Source organism: Patagioenas fasciata, chromosome 3, assembly GCF_037038585.1.
Source record: "Patagioenas fasciata isolate bPatFas1 chromosome 3, bPatFas1.hap1, whole genome shotgun sequence".
Taxonomy (NCBI): domain Eukaryota; kingdom Metazoa; phylum Chordata; class Aves; order Columbiformes; family Columbidae; genus Patagioenas; species Patagioenas fasciata.
The window spans coordinates 45289748-45310174 of record NC_092522.1 but is presented as its reverse complement, the minus strand read 5'-3'; the positions used below and the strand labels follow the sequence as shown (position 1 = coordinate 45310174).

General features: G+C 38.6%; 1 protein-coding gene across 4 annotated transcripts in view; it reads left to right on the top strand.

The window, feature by feature from the left end:
* CHRM3 (cholinergic receptor muscarinic 3) overlaps positions 1-20427 on the top strand; it is a 272225-nt gene that overhangs the window by 146085 nt on the left and 105713 nt on the right. Inside the window, exon 4 of one of the 4 annotated variants that reach the window (XM_071806244.1) lies at positions 3974-4049. The exons of the other annotated variants lie outside the window; for them this stretch is intronic. The gene's annotated coding sequence lies outside the window, so the exon portion shown is untranslated. The remainder of the gene's footprint in view (positions 1-3973; positions 4050-20427) is intronic. 4 annotated transcript variants of the gene reach the window in all.

Genomic DNA, 20427 nt, shown 5'->3' with positions numbered 1-20427 from the left:
ATATTTAAGGTCTAAAACAAGCTTTGTGTTTCACATAACTTAATTTCAAGTGATTAGAAGTATTTTTTGCATGGGAACAGAAATCTTTACAGCTAAACCTGAACAATACTGAAATACAGAAAAGAAACACACCATGCACAAATTTCCCCTAATTTATAATTATTTTTTTAGAGTGCTTTCAAAGGCAATAGTAGTTAGAACTAATGCCAGATCAAATAAAAACTTCGTTGCCCTGAGTGTTTCATGTTAGACTGAGTAAACCTTGAGGAGGAAAAAGCTAGTACAAAATATCAAAGCTTAGACATATTTTCTATTGACTCAGAACCTGAAAGTTTAATGAAGAACGTAAAAAGACGTAGTCACAAAAGTCTAAAGAAATTACTTTTTCAGTATATTTTCTAAGATTTTTATTAAGGCTTAAATAAGATTATAGTTTCAATGTATATCCTTCAGAAACATTTATTTTTCCTTTCTGCTTTTTATTATTCTTTTTCTTTCTCCAATATTATTTGTCCGTGTTTTAAAACTAGCTTTTGTTCCTGTTATAAATAGTTGCAGTATGATTAAATATTAGAGGCAATGAAGTCTGTAATGAATTATGGAATTTACTGTGGTAAGTAGGAATTGATCTGAGATTTTCTATATTGTTTTTAATTTTCTCTAAATTGGGGGTACTGATGGATGAAAAGCTTTACATGACCTGGCAATGTCTGCTCACAGCCCAGAAAGCCAACCACGTCCTGGGCTGCATCAGAAGGAGCATGGCCAGTAGATTGAGGGAGGTGATTCTGCCCCTCTGCTCTGGTGAGTCCTGTGTCCAGCTCTGGAGCCCTCCGTACAGGAAAGACATGGACCTGTTGAAGAGGGTCCAGAGGAGGCCACGAAGGTGATCAGAGGGATGGAACACCTCTCCTATGAGAGAGTTTGGGTTGTCCAGCCTGGAGAAGAGAGGGCTCCAGGGAGACCTTATTGCAGCCTTATTGCAGGCTTATAAGAAAGATGGGAACAGACTTTTAGCAGGGCCTGTAGCGATAGAACAAGGGGTAATGGTTTTAAAGTAAAAGAGGGTAGATTTGGACTAGATGTAAGGAACAAATTTTTTACAATGAGGGTGGTGAAACAGTGGCCCAGGTTTCCCAGAGAGATGGTAGATACCCTGGAGACATTCAAGGCCAGGCTGGACAGGGCTCTGAGCAACCTGATGTAGTTGAAGATGCCCCTGCTCATTGCAGGGGAGTTGGACTAGATTACCTTTGAAGGTCCCTTTCAACCCAAACTATTCTATGATTCTATGAAATTTATTAAAACTCAGTTTCCACTCTACAGTTAAATTACACCATGATGAATTGTTTTTCCTTTCTTGTCTCCTATCCCTTTCCACACCTGTAAAGTTAATAGAGAATAATTTTATGATCCTAATAAATGTATATGCATGTATCACCACTTGTTTTGTTTAGCTCTCTGGCTGGGATGGTTTGTGGTACGCTGAATAAAAAGGTAGTTCCTCATTACAAATCTGAAAGTGTTGTGTAGTGGAAGTCCATCTTTCCGTAGGTAAACGTATGCTCGTGTCACCAACTAAAGTTCAGCATGCTAGCGTAGTTCAGGTCCTATTCTCCATGCTGACTGCTTGATCATAACAAAGAAACAAAAGCCCTTGGAGAAATTCAAGTGAGTAGCAAACACTGGAGAGCTGGGGTGGGAGGGCAGATCTCCCTCCGTCCCCTTCCCCAGGTCTTGCTGCAGCCGTGTTGCCCTCACATTGCCTGCTCCTTTCCAGACACATGGTACACAAGATGACGGTCGTGTTCTTCTTGTAACCATTCACATACAAGGACTTAAGGAGGAAATTTTAGTCATTGTCATAGTGATATAATCTTGGGATTTTGCTGAAATGACTATATGTAGTTGTTATAGAGGTGCACAGCTAAGCTGTGAGGGAACTGGAGTTTGCTTTAGTGAGGATCTGCAAGACTTTAAAATGAGACTTTGTTCTGAATTTGCTAATCTGTCAGTTTGACTAGTTTTGCACTTTATCATACTATCTTCATATCGTGCAGCTGCCACCCAGGCATGCTCTGAATGACAACCAGGCACTAGGTTCACGTGTTTTCTTCAGAATACAAGTCATAAGAGAACATAGTTGCAAGTCTACCTAATGTGTTGTTTCAGTGTGATTTATAAGTAAAATCATCTTTCAAATGGACAGTTAATGTGGAAAGAAAAATATTTTAATTCCAAAAATGTTCAAAAGTTTCGTGACAAAATATTTTCAGCCTTCTGCACATATGATAACACCTGGCATGGTCTTTCTAGTTACATTGCTCTGAATAACAGTCTCATCTCACATTTGTGCCTTCCATATTGTCCCTCATGATGTTATAGCACTGTCTTGAAATATCCCCTCAAAATCATACTGTTTTTTTGTTATTATTTTGAACACTGTGGGGAGCAAGTGAAAATGAAAGATTGCCGTACTTAAGTCAGGTATACTTCAAGATGTTTTAAGTTACTGAAATATATCAAAGTGTTTTTAACGTACATACGTAACATAAAACATACTGCATTTATATAGATGTTAGCCATCTCTTTCTTGTTTTCTTATTTAGCCTATGAGTTTTCTGGGGAATGTATTGTGTCTGATGTGTTGGTGGCTGCTATCAAAATACGAATAATAAAAGTTATCATGTTGAAGGTCTCAGTCTAGCTGCAGTCAGTAATCGATGTTACTTTGAAGCATAGAATGTAGGTGGAAAGGAAATGGTCAAAACAAAGAAGCTGCCTTTGTACTTTTTCCCTAGGATTTTTCAACCTTTTTCCATTTCAGACATCAGAAGAATAAGTGATTTTAAAACTGAGCCTTATATTCTGTTCTTGGGCACAGTGTATCACTTGTGCATGAAAGCTAGAGGCATTCGCAGTCAGCTCTAGCAAGATGGTCACTGCTGATTTGCCTGCTGCTGGGTGAATTACAAAGCTTATGCTTTCGTGCCAGTGCCTATCTTCTGAAAAATGCTTGTATTCTATTGGGGTACTATTGCAGAGCTGATCATACCAAGTAAGGTGCCAAGGGCTGATTCCCTAAGGTATAACATTGACCCCTGTATTGGTTTAAATCTAACTTAATACAGTTGATTGCATGTGAAAAAAAAAAAAAAATTAAAAAATCCTCCATATTCAAATCTCTGTTTGTTCAGTGAGGATTTTGAATAGGTGACTCTGTTTCAGAACAAATTGAGCAGGTCCTAATTTAGGCTTGCAGCATGCACTGATACAGTGTTCATGAGAGAACAGTTAGAATCACATTCACTGCAACTTTTAATTACTTTGTTTTTAAGTTCATAAAACTAATCGTAGTGATTAAGAGAAAATAAGAAATTAATAGTGGGCATCTAAGTTTTTTTTTTAAGATATTTCATCTCCTAATTTGTATGAACAGGTTGACTGTGTTAATAGACTAAGGAACAGAGCGTATGAATGATTGTGTCCTAGGTGTAAAATGAATGTTTCACTATGATTCTTCAATTTCAAACTTTTCTCAAAAATAATTAATAGAAGAATTCATTTAAGTAATTAAAAGCATTGTTGCTGTTGCATTGCAGCTTGTCTTAAAGTGAAGGGAAAAGTATTTGCAACAACAGCACAACAAATTCGCAGTGTCACACTGTGGCCCAAGGGACGCCCAAGTCAAGGCATTGCAACGCTTGGGAAAGGTCAATAGAGAAGTGGTACAATCGAGAGCAGAGCTTTCTGTGGCATGGTGACAAGGACTTGGACTCAGTAACCCGAATTCCCTCTGCTTGTATTTGTAACTGGCAGTCTGCCTGAACATTTTCAAGATTTGTTTCAGTTTGTCGTTGTGCTCACTTTTTTGCATTTGCCTCATAGATTTTTCCACTACTCTGTGACATCTGCAGGGTCTGATGACCGGGGTCTCAAATTCTTCTGCGTAATCATTTACTGTTTCCTACAGACTCACCAGGTGACAGAGCTACAGGCAGCACAGCTTGCGAGAGCCAACTTTTTTCAGCCTGATTTCTAATTTTCAGGTGAGATCTAGGTACCATTCCTTACCATTTCATCTAAAGTTATCGTGGCTTTGGTGTGATTGTGCGAAGTGTTTTGAACAGCTGGAGGCTCAAGTGGGCTGAAGAACATCTTCTGGGCTGCTCATCAGCTGGTATTTGCCAGCCTGGCTGACTTGTAAAAGAAAACTTGAGTAGCAATGTTTTGCTACAGAATTTGCCAGTGACATTTAAAGGATATAATGTCTGTCTTTAAAAGTACTGAGCCAGATCTTCAGGCTGTGTTACTCTGAATAATTTTTAAAAGCATATCTTCCCTTCTGAAGCATCAGGCGATACTACATGTTCAGTAAGAACTAGGTGTACTTGAAGGTCCCTGGGGAAAGAAACAACAGGTGTTTCATGTCAGTCTTCCTTTTTTCCTATGGGGAACATCAAGTTGAAGATTGGCTCTGATATACTACGTTGTTTTATTTCTCTGTCATGAAGATGCGTTGCATTGTATACCGAGGTATTACCAGCTACGTCTTGAGGAGGGGATGTGGACTCTGACTTTTGTTTTCCCAAGCCACTGTCTCTTTGATGAGCTCCATTTCTCCTTTCTTCATGCTCCATCCATTCCTAGTGATTCATTTTCCTTTAAATAGCAGCCAAGGTTGACTAATTATTATTATCCATTATCCTTATACATTTGTCTTTTTGGGACTATTTGGATTACATGCCTAAAACCCGATCAGGATTAATAAAGATTTGAAGTACTGACACACCTATTTTCTTATTACTTTTCTTTTTAATTGGGGAAAACTCTGAAACCTAGGGACTACCAATTCATACATCCCTTTTTCTCTCTAGCCAACGTATTTTGCATTAACAGGGATTCTATTAGCAATATTTTGGTTATCTCTGGTTGCTGAAGAGGCCTTTGGGACAAACTGTACCGAGTTGCTACCAAAAATATGTGATGAGTAATGCATTAGATGTGATTAAATGCTAAAATTAGATCCCTAGTGCACACATGTACATTAATAATTGCTTATAATATGGATCAACAACATTAGCTCTAAAAATTTAATATGAATCTCTGTAGTAGCCACTGTCATTAATTTTCTCACAGTGTTTCTTAGTACACGTAAGGATTTGTGGGAGAGGGTCAATAATTAGTAGGATATTTGCTGAGGTTTCTTCTTCTTTGCAAATATGGTTTTAATTTTTATTTCAATTGTTTCAGTGAGTCTGGTTAGCTTTTGGCGATTTAAAGAAATGATAGAGAAAATCTTGAACTGGGAAGAAATACCTGTATTCTTCTGGGCTATGATTTCTGCTAACAATGCCTGCAGAGTAGAACAATTCTGCAGGACAATGTCTATCACTTTTACTAAAATAGAAAATCAAGAAAATAAATCTTCAAAACCTTCAAGACAAAAAGGTAGGGAGCTGCCTGGAAAACAGAAATGTCTTTAGAAAAACTGTTTGAAGTTGCTAAAGGGTGTGGAGCAAGAGAGAGAAAAGATGTTATGTTTAACAATACTTAGAGGAGATAGGACTTCATCTTTTAAAAGTCCTGTAGAGGACCCCTATATGCTAAGCTACACAGAATTTAATCTACCTCTGAAAGATGAAAGGATGAGGTGAACCTGCCAGAATTTAAGACTCTGTTTCCAGAGAGTCTGGGCTTTTCTACCTTAGTGATTAGATCTTAAAGCTACTTTCTGTGGCTATAAATCCCCTTAAATCATTGCTATTAAAAACAGTGATAAAGTCATTTTGTGTACAATATCTCCATGAGTTAGTGAAGAGTCTCCATTATTTCAGTGCAGGAACCAAGAGGATTTTGTCTCAGGTATCTGAGAAAAACACAAACTGGTTTTGGTTGGTTTCTTTGTGCTCAGTTGCTCAGTGCCTTTTTTTTTTTTTTTTTTTTTTTCATTTAAGATACTTATGGCATAAATAATAGCGCAGCTTTGATTTTCCAGTTCAGTTTCTGGTGTAAAGATCCCAAAATGTAGGGATATATATTTCTTACATGTCAGATTTAGAAAGTTCCTTGCCAATTAAGCCAAAGAGATTCCTTCCCTTATCTACATATTTATGTATGTATACATTTGATTTATTTGTTACATTTGCCCTCATGACTACAAGTTTATAACCAGTAGAATTCTGTTGTTCCATTTCTGTGAGGATTAAATAAGCATATGATAATGGAAATACAGAAAAACAGTCAACAGTACAAATTGATTAATGTCTTGTTTTATAAGACAAATGTAACAGCACCATCTTTGTGAAAAACATGTGAAGCAGTAATTAGATTGTGGGTTTCTGAAAGTGTCTGAAGGAGATTAAAGTTTCAACATGAAGTTTTAGATTATGTTTTTTAGAATAAAATAACCTGTTTCTGAAAGTTCCCTGACCTAGAATACCAGACTTACTAGATGTTGGTAATGACTGTAAACTCTGTTGTGAGGACTGGGTCAGAGAAGCACAGGATTTCTGAGCTTTGTGCCAGTGAGAGGGACATGAACCCAGGATTTTTCTGCCCCTTTTACAAGGAGCTGAGTAGCAGCAGCAGTATTGCACTGGGAAAATCTATGCATCCTTTCATTTCTCACCTCTACACAAACATATGAAGAGCAGAGTGGTCAGGATAGTCCACCTTATCCATTTTTCATCAGAACAAAACCAAGCAAAATCAGCCTTTTTATGTGTGAGAAGACATCTTTTAGAAAAAAAAAAAGTGCACTTGGCTGACAGTGACTGAAATGGCTTATACGTGTGTTTCATGAACATGATAGACCAAGGAAACAGAGCATTTATATGATACTGTTGATCTCAGCATAGTCCAGGTGACTTTTATCTGTGATAATGACAAGATAGGAAGCATGGATAAACCAGGGGAGAATGCCAGCTCAGATCGGATCTTCGTAGGTGAGGACTTGAGAGTGCAGCTGGCGGAAGGCAAGCATGGCTCTTGCTTATCCACAGGTGCAGATGCCTGTGTCAAAGTATCTGTTGCCACGCTCAGCCCTCCACAGAGGGATATGACAGGTGGGTATATGACATATGGTCTAAGCTTCAGTATGATTTTAAAGGAGTTTCATTGTCATAGATCAGTATTGCAAGGAAGAAATTCTACGAAACCAACACAATGGATGTGGTCTGTTCAGTGCGTGACTTTGCAGAGCAGGCAGCGTTAGAGCAAGCTGGCAGGTGATACAAGGAATAAGGTTGCTGTGGGACAAAAATCACATGACATACAGCTGTCTAATGCCAGTATGATTCATCATTCCGTTTTAATAGTTGAAAGGTAATTCTGGTGTAATATTCTTCAAAAGTCACTAGGAAAATAAAAAAGACTTTAGTAACAGTTTGATTCTCAAGAGTCCTTCCTGGACTCTATTCAGGATCTGTCATTCTAAACTATTTCCCGTTACAAGGGCTGAAATGGGAAAACAATAGATGATACATTGAAACTCTTAATTGGGGGCGGTTTAGAGACTTTTCTAAATCTGGATCATAATACTCTAATTTAGTGAGCTATAGGGTTTGCAAACACAAAGCACTTCTCGTTTTGTAGTGAACATGTTGATTGCTTGCTAAATGCTGTTCTCCCATCACTTTTAATGGTGTCCTTCCCATGGCAATATTGTAACATCTTTTGGATATTAATTGATCACTTATCAGATATGCAAAGAAACACGTACAGTATTGTGTTCTCTTGTGGAAGGGGTTTCCTGAAGCATTGGTGCTACTAAGGAAGGATGAAAAGTGTTAAGGCGTGGTTGTGCTTGTTCTTTGTTTCCGTGGGAATTAGTTCTTCATGTTCTGGCTAATTTCTAGGGAATTTCTATTATGCTAAAGAAGTAGTCATATGTTTGTAAAAAGACCAAGTCCCTAGAGGACAACTTGAAATATTGCTCTCAGATAGATCAGCCTGAATGCATTGCCAAAATGTAATAATGTTTAGGGACCTACCCATTAAGCAATACTGCCATTAGTGCTCATGACGTTTTTGTTGTGTGGCTGAAAATATCATGCAGTATTCTTGTCTATTCACTGTTGCATGCATGTAACACTGAAGTCCTCTCTTTTGTTCTTGTCGGGGTCAAGTTAAGGGAATTTATCACTGTGGAAGCAGTGGTAGAGCTTCAGGAAACTGGTGAGCAAATAGCTGATTAATTCTCACTGAGCTCACTTGCTGCTCATGAGCATGCAGGAGGAGAAAATTACGTGTTTTTTACACACTGAGAGACATCAGAAACCTCCACCCTACTCAAAATATCTTAAATGTCTAGGTAAGATCTCTCATATACTACAAATGCTGCTGCCACTCAGCCATCAAGAAGCATCCTTGCACTAGATTTTAACCCTTGATGAGGTGGAGAGGTAATATAATATTTGTAAAAACAAAGAATTAACTAAGGGATATTTTACATTTATGTCAGTTCTGTTTCTTGCTGTTTCTGTTAGAGCAAGGTCACAATTTAAAAAAACAAAGTAATAACTGTCTTCCCTTCTCTTGAAAATGAAACAATGTCTAAAAAGTACCTTCATAAAAGTATCATTAACATGATATCATAGCCATTGTATCTTGTGAATCTGCACAAGGCATTTATTCAGTTTGCAGGCCAAAAGACTATTGCTATCTCCAATAGCAATAAGCTCCTTCCTTCTTCTGTGCTTGATCACTTGTAACTTAATGTCAATCCATTATTATTCACTGCCTACTTATGAAGTCTTCAGTTATACCTATGCTTTTCACAGATGCTATCAAAGAAACCTTATTGCAATGTATGTGCTTCAGAGCTAGCTGAGGCTACATGCTTTCAAATGCTAGGAATCATTCAGAACCTTATGCAGCCTAAATATGTATTCAGATTTATATTTTTTAAGGAAAAAAGGAAATAAATCTGAACTATTTTAGTTCTATGTAGTCAGTGTAGCAAAGAACAGAGCTAGTGAGTGAATGGCAGTGTTGGCCCATAGGAAAAATAGGAACAACCTGGTTTCAGTGAACTTTTCTTGGGGGAAGCCGGAGGGAGGAGGGAGAGGGCAGATTCAGAAAGCACCAACAGGAGTAAGAAAAAGTTGGCCCACCTCCAGAAAAATCAGTTGCTTAAGGCATTCACACTGGGCTGGTCTAGTCTGGAGAAGTGAAGGCTTCAGGGAGAAAACTTTTCAATACTTAAGGAGTTTATATGAAAGACAGAGACTTTTTACCAGGGCCTATAGTGACAGGACAAGGGGTAATTGTTTCAAATGAAAAGAGGATAGATTTAAATTAGATATAAGGAAGAAATTCTTTAAGGGATGGTGAAATACTGGAAGAGGATTCCCAAAGAAACTGAGGATGCCCCATCCCTAGAAGTGTTCAATGTCAGACTGGATGGGGCTTTGAGGAGCCTGCTCTCCATGCCCATGACAGGGGGGTTGGACTTAGGTGACCTTTAAAGGTCCCTTCCAACCCAAACCATTCTGTGATTCTATGATTCACCCTATGATCCCATGTAGGAGACAGTCTTTGCTTTAAACCAGTCCAGTGAAGGCTTTGAATTGACATCTCTGTATTCTCATGTAAAAGCTCCAGACCTTGTGTTACTAGATATTCTGGTATATATATAACTGTGTATCCTGTTTGAATTTTTTTAAAAATAAATTCCACTTCTCTCCTAATGAAGATCAGAAAAATGCAACCACAGTCTCTCAGGTGTTTTTGGGTGCGTGAAGATGTCTTCCAATAAGGTCTACTTGGGTATGCATTTTTGTTTTCAAAGGTGGTCTCAACACATGAAAGAACATTTCACTTTTCCCAGTTTTCTGGTTTAAAGAGTGGACACAGTCATATATTTTTATGAACTCCAAGAGAACTGCAGAGAACTACATTTGTTTGTATTACCCTAGTTCTGGTTAAGAAATATGTTCTTAGATCTGTATAATTATTTTTATCTGCATCCCGTTTTGTCTTTTGAGAAAATCACTATAATCACCAGTCTGCTTTACCCCCAATCTAAGGTATTTTCATAGACCCTTTCTGAGGGCTTAATATGAAACTGTATCCTCCAGTCATTCCATTTCTTTGTGAACCATTTTCAGACATTTTTCTCGCACCAAGGATGCTGTGCTTACGTATTGCAGCAAACTCTCCTGATCTGCCAAAGTTTTAAGACCAAGCCCTTCAGTTTCCCCAGAAACTGGCCTGAGATAAAATCTGAAATCTGTATTGCTATGCCTATTTAAACAAGAGCCTCTTCCTGTTAAACTAGGGGAAAACACTGGCTTTATTTCAAGGTTGAAAACCTATTTTAGCATTTCTTAGCTTCTCCATTCCTGATCCTACTTTTTTCTTCCATCATTTTAATGTAGATATGCTAAATGGATTAACAGGTGCTCACTGCAAATCAAAACCTTTGCCAAGGGGACCCCATATCTGTGGACTTCCGTGAGAAATCTTCTTATCCTGCTGTGGCCCATGTTTTCAGCCTTCTTTTCCATCTGGCTGGGAAATATAGTTAACACAGTCATTGCTATCTTATTCCCAAGTCACCACCCTGCTATGTGGCACAATACTCTGTGTGATGAGACAGGGACAACCAAAATAAAAAAAGAAAAAGTAACAGATGGGCTTTATAGTAAAGATGAACAAGAGCAAATTTTGTGGTTTTTTGTTTTGTTTTGTTTGTTGTTGTTTTTTTTCCTTTGGTAGAGATAGCAGTAATTTTTTAAATGTCATTTGCTTGATGTCCTAATCGCTGGGACTGTGAAGAAGTTTGATGCTTTCTTTATGATTTTCTTTTTGATATAAATAGAGTTATTTGAAAAGTGTCAGAGTCTATCTTTCTATGCTTGCAGAGATATTCCAGGAACAAGGGAACAATTCCCAAAAGAACGTATCTCTATTTAACTAGAGTTAAGGCTAGTTACACCAATAATTAGATTAGCCTATCACAAATACTTTTCTTTCCAGATTAATTTCCTGCATGATTTTCATCTGGTTTAGATAACAGTTAAATGATGTTTGTAGACCTTCTGATCCATGACTATGAATTTTTTTCCTAAATAATACATTATGCCAGCACCTAATCAAAGTAGCTGAGCAAAGGAGTGATTTGATGACAGGCTGACTTTGGTGGAAAAGGGAAGAAAGTGGGAAACTGTCTTCATTTTCTGATTAGAAAAGAAGATCTGTTATTCTGGGCAGCATAACCTCTTCCAGATTTTGCAGAAATAAAGAAAACTCAATCATAAATTCTAAATTTGATGCAGATTTTACTCCAGACCAAGATGGAACCCCCAGAGAGAGCTGGATTCCTCCTCATACCTTCTTCCTGCTATATCTGCCAATCCATTTTTTTCTTCTCTTAGAAATACACATTTCTATTTCTTCTTGGCCCACATGAACATGATTGGCTTGGGTTCTCCTTGCTGTCACTGACCTCTTCAGGAATTAGCTGCTTTAATATCTTTGAGGTTCTGTAATGAAACATATGAAGTGAAGAAAATTATAGTGGGAACCAGGTTTCCATGTGTTGAGTCAGCTGGGATAGTTAGGATAAACATGTGAGTCTAAGTAAGTCCACGATTTATTATGGCAATTATCTACATTATCAGAAAAACAAAACAAAACAAACAAAACAAAACAAAAAACACAAAAAAACCAAACAAACAAAAACAAACAAACAAACAAACAAACAACAACTTTTTCATATCCTTTTGATTTCTTGGATTTTTGTTGTAGTTTTGCTGCCAGTCACTATTTAATGTTGTTTGTCCCTTTGCTTGTATTCCACTGCTTTTGTTGTAATTACTAATGAATGGCATTTGCAAATTTGCTGTAATAGGCATTAATAGGAAAGAATGGAAAGGAATAACTTGAGTCAGCATAGTCATCTCTAGGTAGCAGTAGATTTATTTTAAATGCCAAATTCCAAGACAAAGCTCAGTTTTCAAGGCTTCTGCATGGGATTTCAGATCAAAGAGAAATTGCTTTGGTTATGTCCATTGTGAGCTTTTTGGAGTAACTGTATCTTATATGTGAAACTCAAAAGATGTCTTAAGGTCTAGGCTCTACAAAACCATGGAGGAAACACATTGCTGCAAACTTAAATAGCTATAGTTTACACATACCTAGTATTTTTTCTTCAAAGTAAAAAATACCTGACTTGATGCCTAGCAGTCTGATATTATACAGCCCAGCATATTTTGTGTTCTTGCCAAATAGTTCTGTCGTGCAGGTGACTCTTCAGTTTCCTGCAATAAAGTTGTATTGCTGTTATATTTCCTGCTTGACTAACCTTTTCTCATTCTATGACAAGGTGACCTGCTTAATGGATGAGGGGAAGGTGGTGGATGTTGTCCACCCAGGCTTCAGTAAAGCCTTTGATGCCGTATCCCACAGCATTCTCCTGGAGAAGCTGGCAGTTCATGGCCTGGATGGGTGTACCCTGCAATGGATAAAGAACGGGATGGATGGCTGGGCCCAAAGAGTTATGGTAAACGGAGCCAAATCCAGTTGGTGGCCGGTCACAAGTGGTGTTCCCCAGGGCTCAGTATTGGGTCCAGTTCTGTTTAATCTCTTTATCAGTGATGTGGATGAGGGGATTGAGTGCACCCGTAGTAAATTTGCAGATGACACCAAATTGGGTGGGACTGCTGATCTGCTGGAGGGTAGGAAGGCCATACAGAGGGATCTGGACTGGCTGGATCAATGGGCTGAGGTAAATTGTATGAGTTTTAACAAGGCCAAGTTCTGGGTTCTGCACTTGGGTCATAACAACCCCAGGCAGTGCTACAGGCTCGGGGAAGAGTGGGTGGAAAGCTGCCTGGTAGAAGGGGATCTGGGGTGCTGATTGACAGCTGGCTTTTTATGAGCCAGCAGTGTGTCCAGGTGGCCAAAAAGGCCAACAGCATCCTGGCTTGTATCAGAAACAGTGTGGTCAGCAGGACTAGTGAAGTGATTGTCCTCCTGTACTCACTGCTGGTGAGGCTGCACCTCAAATCCTGTGTTCAGTTTTGGGCCCCTCGCTGCAAGAAAGACATTGAAATACTAGAAAGAGTACAGAGAAGTGAAGGAACTGGGGCTGTTTAGCCTGGAGAAAAGGAGGCTGAGGGGAGACCTTATCACTGTCTACAACTACCTGAAAGGAGGTTGTAATGAGGAGGGTGTTGGTCTCTGAAATAACCATTGATGGAACAAGAGGAAATGGCTCGAGTTGTGCCAGGGTAGGTTAGGTTGTTAGGCATTGGAACAGGCTGCTCTGGGAAGTGATGGAGTAACCATCCCTGGAGGTGTTTAAGACGCATGTAGATGTGGTGCTTAGGGACGTGATTTAGCGGTGAACTTGGCAGTGTTAGGTTTGCAGTTGGACTTGATGATCTTAAAGCTCTTTTCACCCTAAACAATTCTATGATTCTAATTAATTATTTAGGAAAAAAATGGTTATAAATTCTGTGCTTGCTTGTTTTTCTTAAAATCCAGCATAAAGTAAGAAAAAATTAGAGTGATCTTGTATAAAATTTCGTAAGAGTGAACTATGAATTTCTATCTGTAAAGAACTTGGCAGAACTGGTCAAAGGCTGCTGTTGTCATTTTACAGCAGTTGTGTCTCTGAATAGTTTTTTGGCATATCTTTCTTGGATTCAAGAGAAAGAGTAATTCTCCTATTCCACCACCTGTGGACACATCTTAAGAGGGACATAAACTCCTCCAGCATTGTAAGGTCTGGAGGTAGGACAGTAAGGGGCAACATCTGCTGGTACTGTAGATGACTGCAGAACTAAAAGTGTCTAAAGCTACCTTGCATTTCCAAGGGTCTATTGGGGCCTCTAGTGCTTAGCCTTGTTTCCTAGCAGAATTCATTGAATCAATAATTCCCTGTGGTACTTTTTGTGTGAAGCTCCTTGGAGGAATGAAAGCCACCCAGGAGAGCAATCATGAGAACGTTGATGGCAGCACTGAGAACAACAGTGGCCTCCCCTGAGATGCTGTCCTCTCAGTAAATACTAACTGTTATTTTTTATGATTACTATGTGCATTGTTCCTGCATAAGTGTGGACATCCTTAGATCTCATCTTTATTTGGAGATGAATCCGTTCCATTTTGCTAAGCTTCTTTGTTGATATAATTGATATTTAAGGTAAGGAGAACTAGATAAAAAGTTATATCTCAAAGATCAGTTTAAATTTGTTGAATTACTAGTTTTTCCTTCTTAACTTTCAGTTAGCAAAGTGAAAACGTGGCATTATCAAGAGTCCTGTAAAATGTATATTGGTCTGTTTTCAAAATAGGCTATCGAGTTTTTATCTACCAGACTATGATAAATTGGTGGCTATATCTACAGTGTAATCACTCGAGATAATATGCCTCAGATAAACTTCTTATGGTGGTTTAAAATACCTGGATCTGGGATTATTAGAGTTCAGTTCAAGTTAACAGCCTAAATATCTACCCAACTTCTCAGGCAGGCTGTGCAGTCAGTGTGTTAACTGACCTTATGCCATCATTAACTTTCGATATCATCAAGCTAAAGTCTTTTTGCCCACGTAACTCTTAAAGCTTCTAGAATTTTAGTTGAACAGGGAATGCAAAATGGACTGTCAGCATCAGTCTTTACATTGATTTTGTAGGGCACATACACTCACCATTTCACCAATGGATTTTTGGCTAGGTGGAATCAGGCAGCTGTTGTTCAGTTTAGACATTAGAACTGAAAATTATAATAAATTACTTCTGCATATCTTGGTTAATCTCAAGCTTTATAGCTAAGATTAAAGGTAGATGCAAGATGAATAAATATTCCTGAAGAGTCTTTAGTGTGGCAATAAGCTGGATTCCTTTTAATGTAGCAGCATGCTCTGCAAACCATACTGACATTGACTGTATTGGATTTTAGATTATGCTGATTACTTTGCAGTGCATCAATCAGTGGAATTATTTACAGGCTCTCGTAGGCTTTCTTTGGCTCTGAAAAGCCAAGTCCAGGAAATGTATAGCAAGACCTGATGTTTATCTTTCATGTAATACATCTAAAATGTCAAAGCCATTCTGAACACAGCCAGAATACATCTTTAATTAGGGTCTGCAACCTCAGACTACGAAAGGTGAACCATGTTGTCATCTCTGTCCAGAGAGCGCATCTGAGTTGTTCCAGCAGGAAGCCCCAGCTAAGGTAGAAGACGGCTCTTCCAAAGTTTTTAAGCTTCAGAGGCTTGATTTAGCCAGCTAATCAACTAAGCAGCAATGACAGACACACTGTGCCTGCTAACGTGATTGAGAGTTGTGCTGCAGCAGGAAGTTGCTCTTTGATCTTACATACATTTGTTTTCCTGGTTTTTGGTCTGTATGTGCATGCTGGTTGCTTTTCTATCTGGCTGATGAGGACTGCAGTTTGGTACATGGTTGGGATACCCAAGTTGCAGCCTTGCGTCTTCACTACCTCTGCTTAGTCCGGTTTGGGAGAAGCTGTCCCTTCATGATATATGTTGTGCTTTACAAACAGTCGCATGGGCAACTAAATTCTTTTTGAGTTTCCCTCATAAGCCTATGTCACGATGTGGTTAAGCAGAAACTGATAATAAGATATGTGCTGAACTTGGCTTCAGCATAAGGAGGAATTCCTTTTCAAATCAGGAGAGCATCCATGTTTGATTTATTTGACCTTTTCTGATTATTTTTTTAGGTTTTAGGGTATTTTTTAAGTGTTCTCAAAGACACATAACTCTTCTAGGTCCACACTTCTCATATGTGTCATCAAAACAGGCTATTTATCTTCTGCTTCTGTTGATACAACAGCTGTTGATACCGCGTAACCTCTCACTTTAAAAATTCAGTTTCTGAGGAACATATTTACCCCTTTCACTCTCATTAAATGGGAATAAAATGCTTGTATATTTCTCCCTGCGTGCAAATAAATAAAAACTGTGGTCTTAAAACAAAACTGATATGTAAAACAATCTTCTCGCTACTGATCTTTCCTGCTCTCCTGTCTCAAATTTCAAATTAAAAATTCAGTAACTTAGATGTACTTACATAACATTACAGCATTTTTAAACTTAAGAAAACAAAAATTAAACCACAGTTTTGCTGGACTTTGATGAAGTATAAACTTGGCCTAAACATTGCCTTTGGGACTGATTTTTTTTGGTTTTTTTTTTTGCCTGATTTTGTTTGTTAGGACTTATTATGTGCTGATATTATATAAACACATCTAAGTTCTTGCATAACTTTATTTGCAACTGGAGAGCAGCAGGAGGCAGAAAACATCTCTGGGATGAGAAATGCCACCAAGAGGACTCAGGTGTCAGCAGCGGGTGTCAGCAGGGCACTGTGCATGAGCACAACATTCAAACCGTGCTCCTGCGGGACAGGGCTGGCACATGACGATGTGGCTCTATCCACACTTGTGCAAGAATCTGACATCTTTCAGTCGCTTAGATACCATTCAGAGTAACCTGCTCTGGATTAAAAACATGGAAATACGAAAGGGAAAGTAGACTTTACAAAACTGTGATGTACCTGCACAACTCACCATCAGGAAGTATTTCAAGATACAAAGTAAAATTATGTGTTCCTGGATTTTGCATGTTACAGACAACATTTTGAAACTACTTGATAGGATGTTTCATATGACATTTACAATAGGTCTTCCTTGGTTCTAATGATAACCACTTTTTCTAAATCAGTGCAGGGCTTACAACTGGTATGACCTCTAACCACCCTTGCTTTTTTATGGTCATTAATTTTATATTATTATCACCTATCTTACTTTTTTGCCATTAAAAAAAACCACAGAGGGCAAGAAAATAACATTTTAATCAACAGTCACAAATTCCCTATTTTTTATATTAATTCACCTTACCTAGTATGGCAAATTCATTTATCCTTCTGTCTAGAAAATTCAGGACATGATTAGAGTGAGTATATGCAGTAAAGGTACTAATCCATGGTAGATTTCTCAAGTAATACTTACGATTATAATGAAAGCTTATTTCACTGAAACTGAACAGGTATTGCTTTATATGGACAAAGAGAAAGCCAAAACTTAACTCGTGAAATTATATGTTGTCTATAATAAGAAATGTTTAAAATTCCCTAATCTCAGGATTTATCAAATTATATTTAATGTATTCCAGATGCTACAATTAATCTTCTAAAAAATACATAGAAGAGTTCTGTCTTCTCCAGATCCATCTATTGATGTCCTTTCAGTTACAGCAGAACTGCTTTAGGTCCATGTATATATTTTCAGTTACATATTTTTGAAGGAAACTTGTTTATGAATTATTTGTAATTGATTTTATCTTCTGGTCCATCAGTGGGGGGGAAACTGTGTAGTTATCAGGACCAAATTATTTTCAGACCAGTTATTTTATAATCATTGCATGGTTTTATAGGCCATAAAATACAAATACTGTTGTGTTTTTTACTATTGCACCAAATACTATGTATGCAATTTATGTACATAAAATGTTTCCTGCTGTAAAGTAATTAAAATTATATGAAATAGTTACTTTTTGACTTCTAATTCAGGCTGTATGCATAATCTATGGGCAAGGGTGTGAGCCCTAGACATAACAAGACTTAACTAGCTCTTCACTGCAGAACACTGGATATTGCAAATCTGCTTTTCTGGGTGCTATAGTTTCTTATGAGAGCTTGAACTGTGAACCTAGTGCCTTCTACAGTAGTTAGGAAGTGGCATCTAAAAAGTTATCACACTGCATGGGAATCTGCCTACAAGAGCCCCCAGGAAATGCTGAGGAGGGTGGTGTGGTCTCTGTCACACCTCTCGTGCAGAGTGAACAGAAACATCATCTTGTACTCATGAATTTTCTGGTGTAGTTGGTCAGCAGCCTTTGGCACTCACTGTAGTTGGAGGGAAAAAAAAAATTTGCTTATTGGTTAAAGTATTCACTGAGGTTTGAGGAAAATCCTTTACTTGGAGGGAACCCATGCTGCCAGCAGGACCCTCGATGGCCCAAAGCCCTGCCGTGTCAGCAGAGCTGGAGCATTGTGGCCTTCTGAGAGCCTGGGCCTTGCCTCCTCTCCCCTCTGAATAAATTAAATATTTTCATGTAAATGCGAAATTTGCAGTGTGTATTATCTCTGTTTTATTCTGCAGTCAGTGTGGTGGCTCCTCTGAAATCCAGACCCCAGAGCAAGGTGTCAGAGAAAGCCAAAGAAAGGGCTGTGCACTAGTCCTTCTCTTCACAGGCTTTGGGGGGTTGTTTTTTGAAGGAGCAGTTTCTTGTGTGTTTTGATGGAGGTTGTGAGTTTGGGGTTTTTTGTTCCCCTTTAGGCCATAATTTTGAACTAAATAGCACATAATCAAACAAAGTTATTGAATTCTGCTTAGTGACTCTATAACTCAATGTTATAAAGAAAACCTTCAGTCAAGCACGGTTTTAATAACTGCAAACCGATGCCAAAATATTAATGTGTTTAAAAGATTTTGTCCTCTCAGGTCTTTGAGATAGTAATTTAAAGTTTTATTTTTCTTTGGGTATTTTTTTCTTTTTAAAAGCTTCTAATGTATCAGTGTGTTTTTTAGTTTTGATACATTTGAAGATGTTTTATGCTTTGTCAGCTCTCAGTAAAATAAAGATTTTTTCAAATGACCTGGTTATCCCTCTACAACATATTTCATACAAGCAAGGACGAGGATTGGGAATGACAGCAGCATAATTGAGAGGAGGAAGGGCTAAAAGATGTAGACTAAAATTTTTACAATTAAGGCTCCACGATAGTTGAGGTTGAATTGTTTTAATGTCTTTACCTATCTTGAAATCCCAGTAAATGGGATCGAAGTTTTGTTTAAGGAATGGTCAATATTTCACTTATTTGACTTCCACAGAAAGTCTCTTGTTTCTGCAGAGTTTTAAGATTGATGATACATTTGCGTGTTGAATCTGCAAGAGTGTTGCAGCAGTGAATGCCATCTCCCTGCCACTGCCTGAGGCAGAAGAGCTTTAGCTCACGCCTCAGGGAGATTTCTTTTCATCCTGACACTTGGGATGTTATCCGTCATTGACACTCGGCTTGGGAAATACATCTCTTTTCTGACCAGCGTAGATTTGCTCCCAATTGTAAGGATTTTGTCTGCACACTCTTTATTGATGTTACCGGCTTCTTGAGAAATAATGTGCCTCCCACCTCTCAGCTTGAGGCCACTCTATAGATTTCACCAAAAAATATATTGCCTGTAGAAAATCAAAGACTCCTTCTTAATTGCCGTAGGTAGCTGTAAATGTGGTGAGGGCATCTCCACCCCAGAGTTGCTGTGCCCCAGCAGCTCCCGGCAGAGCAGTCTCAGGAGGGGAGCAGAGGAAGGACCTGTGTCCCTGTCCCCGGGGCCAGCCCTGTCCTGTGATCCCTGCACTGACCCCACCATTGCTGAGACACCAGGAGGCTGACACGGGCTGACCAAGCTGCTGCACTGATTGCTCAGGCCTGCAGGGTGAGTGGCTGCAGCAACCTATATTCCAATTAAAGTGCTCCATAATTTGGGCTATATCTGCTCCATCCTCTCCCTGAAAGTGCAGGCTCTCTCCTCTCCCACACGTGTTTCTTGAAGAGCCTTCTTGGTCCTTTTGCGTAGGAGAAGTATATTTGAATACAGCAGTGCCTATGTTATTCATGCTTCCACCTTCTTGTGCTCCCTGAACTGGGTTATAAAATTAGGAGCTTCCCTTTTCCTGGAGTTTGTCTCAAAATTTACATTTTTACCATGTTCTAAAGTAATGATTTTTTTTAATTTAAATGGCTTCTGCTTGCTCACAGTGTTTTCATGACTGATAGAGTATGTTATGAATCACGGGACAAAAAATGTGCAAGGATTATTTCTTAAGCTGCCCTGAAACCATCCATGACATACTGATGTTTTAGATATTCAAGCTGGGAACTTGGGGTGCTTTTCCCATGGTAGCTTTGTCCTATTTTTTCAGCTTTAAGAACATGTAACATCACATGGTCAGAGACTCCATTTCAACTTGAAGAGGGCACTTCTTTTACAGTCCCTGTGCATTCAACTCTTCTGTGTGAGTCAGTTACAACTGAGTGGTCAAATCTTTAAGGCTTAAACTGTGTTTAATGCCAACCTCCGAAAGTAAACTGAGAACCATTTTACATTCACATAAAGATAGTGCCATCCTACAAACAAATTAGTTTCCAGCACAGTCCTCTGGTTTACAGGTGTCAGTGCTGGTACTGTGACAGGGGCAGAGTATGTGGGTAGTGGCTTGAGAAACAGCAAGCCTGTTGCTGCCTTGATTTAAATGCAGCCACACTAGAAATTTATGTTCTGAAGTTACACAAGGCTGACAGACCAAGCTATCTGCTGCCAAAGAAACATCCCATTTCTGCTTCCCTATTTCCAAAGTTCAAAGAAATGTGACATAATTTGTCCCCTGTCTT